Below are 4,350 nucleotides of genomic sequence, written 5' to 3' on the forward strand. Positions count from 1 at the left end.
AGATGGAGAGGGAGAGGGAGAGAGAGAGAGAGGGAGGGAAAGGGAGGGGGAGGGGAGAGGGAGGCAGATGGAGAGGGAGAGGGAGAGGAAGAGGGAGAGGGAGAGGGAAAGGGAAAGGGAGAGACAGTGGCATGCCAATCCTTTTATATGTAGCCCACAGCACCTGATGGTGGGAGGTGATGACATAAGCCACTACTAGGTTCCTGGTACGAGCCTAATGGAGTCACCTGTAAGCTGACATGTGGGTCTTCTGAGGTGATGCCCTGTGCACAGACATCACATATGGATTGTTCTCACTGTCTCACTATAAAAAAAAAAAAAACAGAAAAACACAGACAATAAGACAGTCTACAAAGATGAAACAAACAAGGACTATATCCTTTAATGGTAAGGGCAAGAGTGAAAAAGAAACATGGAGAAATGGCTCCTGGTAAAGAGAACAAGCAGGTTTATACAGACAATCTGGGATTTGATCTGGACACAGCAGAGAAACAAGATATAAAATCCCTTTTGGAGCTGGCTATGGTGATACACAAGTACTGTTCTAGCACAAAAGAGGCTGAAGCAGGAGGATTTTGATTTTGAGGCCAGCCTAAACAGCATAGCCAAACTCAATTTAAAAAACAAACAAATAAACAAAGAAACAAATATTGTAAACCAAAAATAATAACCAATAATTTGCACTGCTAGGATAGTTGTAAAAATATTAACATAAGATGGTCTGGTCATGGTGTCGAATGTCTTTAATCCCAGCACTCAGTAGACAGAAGTAGGTGGAGTGAGTTGTAAGCCAGGCCAGTATAAATAGTGAGTTGGAGGAAAACCAGAGATAGACCATGAGACCTTCTCACAAAGATCAGTCAATCAAACAAAAAGCTGAAAAAATATACAATGTAAGAGTACTTGTTTCCTGAGTTTATCAAGTAACAATAATCCAACTTCCTTTTTACATGCCCTTGTGCAGGTGTACCAAATGACAGTAGTTCTCAGAAAAGACAAACACAAATGTGTAACTTCTCACAAATGGAGAAACAACTACTACAAAAAGAAATTCCATAACAAACAAAAACAAAAGGGTGGGAGATTGGGGAAACAGAACTGAAGAAATGGCTCAGTATACCCACAGGTACCTGTGACAGGACAGCCTGAGGATTTTCGATCCCAGCACCCCACCCTCCCAAAAAATGGGAGAGAGGCTTGAGGAAATGGATCATTGGGGTTGCTGGCCAGCCTGCCTAACCTACTCACTGAGCCCAGGTAAAACTCCTGTCTCAACAGAATACAACAGATGGAAGTGAGAATCTCATGCATAAAAGATACCACAGAAGATATGGACACGTTGGCCAAAGAAAATATAAAGGGTAACAAGTTCCTAACCCAGAACATTCAGGAAATTCAGGACACAACGCGAAGATCAAACCTAAGAATAATAAAAAAGAAGAGGGTGAAAATTCCCAGCTCAAAGAGCCAGAAAACATCTTCAACAAAATCATAGAAGAAAACTTCCCTAATCTAAAGTAAGAGATAGCCACAAACCTACAAGAAACCTACACTACACCAAATTAATTGGACAAGAAAAGAAAATCCTCCTGCCATATAATAATAAATGAAAACCTAAATGTACAGAACAAAGAAAATTTAAAATTGTAAGGGGAAAAGACCAAGTAACAAATAAAGGCAGCCTATCAAAATTAGACCAGACTTCTCAAGAAAGATGATAAAAGACAGAAGATCTTGGGCAGATGATGTACAGTCCCTACGACTCCTGTGGTGGAGCAGAGGTGGGACCCCGTAACCCTACAGATAGATAGGCTTAACATAGTAAAAATGGGTATCTTACCAAAAGCACTCTACAGATTCAATTCAAACCCCATCAAAATTCCAACATAATGCTTCACAGACATGAATTCAAGAGCAATTCTCAATTTCATTTGAAAAAACAAAAAAACTCAGGGTTTCAAAAACAGTTCTCAACAATGAAATAAATTCTGGCAGAATCACCATCCTTGACCTCAAGCTGTACTACAGAGCAATAGTGATAAAAACTATATGGTATTGGTATAGAGAATGACAGGCTGATCAATGGAATAGAACTGAAGACCCAGAAATAAACCCATACAGCTATAGAGATTTGATCTTTGATTAAGTAGCCAAAACCATTCAGTAGAAAAAAGAAAGCATCTTCAACCAATGGTGCTGGTCTAACTGGCAGTCTGCCTGTAGAAAATGGAAATTGATCCATATTTATCAGCTTGTATAAAGCTCAAATCCAATTGGATCAAGGAGCTCAAGATAAAACCAGATAAACTGAATCTAAGAGAAGAGAAAGTGGTAAAGAGCCTTGAACTCATTGGCACAAGAGAGAATTTTTTTTAACAGAACACCAATGTCTCAGGCTCTAAGATCAATAATTGACAAATGGGACCTCAGGAAACTAAAAAGCTTTTGTAAGACAAAGGATATGGTTCATAGGACAAAATGGCAATCTACATCCAATAGAGTGCTAGTATTCAAAATATATAAAGAACTCAATAAGTTAGACTCCAAAACCCAAATAACCCAATTTAAAAATGGGAAACAGAGCTGAACAGAGGATTCTCAACAGAGGAACCTCAAATGCTGAAAAGCACTTAGAGAAATCAACATCCTTAGTCATCAGGGAGATGCCAATCAAAACAACCCTGAGATTCCACCTTATACCAATCAGAATGGCTAAGATCAAAAACCTAAGTGAGAGCACTCTTCTATTGATGGTGGAAGTGCAAACTTGTAAAACTACTTTGGAAGTCAATTTGGCAGTTTCTCAGTTGACTGGGAAAAGTCTACCTCAAGACCCAGCTATAACATTTCTGGACATATACCCAAAAGATGCTCCAACATCCCACAAAGACACTTGTTCAACTATTTTCATTTCAGCTTTATTTGTAGTAGCCAGAAACTGGAAACAATCTAGATGTCCCTCAACTGAAGAATGAATAAAGTAAATGTGGTACACCTACACAATGGAATACTATTTAGCTACTAAAAACCAAGAAATGTTGAATTTTGCAGGCAAAGGGATGGAACTTGAGAATATCATGCTGAGTAAAGTAACCCTGTCCCAAAAGAACATGTGTGGTATGTACTCACAAGTGGATATTCGCCATAAAATATAGTATAACCATGCTACACTCGAAAGACCCAAAGAAGCTTAACAAGAAGGAAGATACAAACAAGAATATTTGAACATCACTTAAAAGTGGGAATAAAATAGTTATAAAAGGCAGGTGGAGGGAGGGAACTGGGTGGGAGAGGAGATAGGGAGTGGAATTGGAGGTTCAGGAACAGGTAGGTATGAGGAGGGACGGAACAGATGGCCAGATAGCCATGAGAATGAATGGAAATCTGCAACTGACTGGGGTGGGGACATGGGGAGACATTTCCAGGAAGAGACAGAGACCTCCTGATAAGGGAGGCACCCAAGGGTGTCCTTAGCTGTGACTCACAGTATTGGGGATATAGGACCTGAAGAGGCCACCCCCCTGTAATCAGGCAGGAAACCTGATTACACCACCCTGGATTGATAGGGACACCAACCCACCCACAAAACTTTCAACCCAAAATTTATTCTGTCTACAAGAAATGTAGGGACCGGGGATGGAGTAGAGACTGAAGGAATGGCCAACCAATAACAGGCCCAATTTGAGACCCATCCCATGGGCAAGCACCAATCCCTGACACTATTACTGAATCATGCTTGCATACTAACACGGCTGTTATTTGAGAAACTTCACCCAGCAGCTAACTCAGACAGATGCAGACAACCAAACAGTGGGTGGATCTTCTGGACTCTATGGAAAAATAGGAGGAAGAATTGCAGCCTGAAGGAGATAGGAATTCCGCAGGAAGACCAACAGAGTCAACTAACCTGGACTCTCGTGGCTCTCACAGACTGAACCATCAACCAAAGAACATACACGGGCTGGACCTAGGCCTTTTGGCACATATGTAACAGGTGTGCAGCTTTTTCTTCATGTCAGTCCTGAACCACTGGAGCAGGGGCTATCCCAAAAGATGTTGTCTGTGTGTAGGATATGTTCTTCTAGCTGGGCTGCCTTGTCTGGTCTCAGTGGGAGAGGATGTGCAGAGCCTGACAAAGACGTGATGTGCCAGAGTTGAGGGAAATGAAGGGGGTTCCACAGTCATTCAGAGTAGAAGGGCGGGGGGCATGGGGAAAGGATTGTGTGAGAGGGTGTCCAGGTGGAGGCAGTGAATAGGATGTAAAATGAATAAGTAATAATAATAATACTAATAATAAATAATAATAATAATAATAATAATAATAAATCTCTCTCTCAAAAAAAAAAAAAA

This window comes from Mastomys coucha, unplaced genomic scaffold, assembly GCF_008632895.1.
Source record: "Mastomys coucha isolate ucsf_1 unplaced genomic scaffold, UCSF_Mcou_1 pScaffold3, whole genome shotgun sequence".
NCBI lineage: Eukaryota > Metazoa > Chordata > Mammalia > Rodentia > Muridae > Mastomys > Mastomys coucha.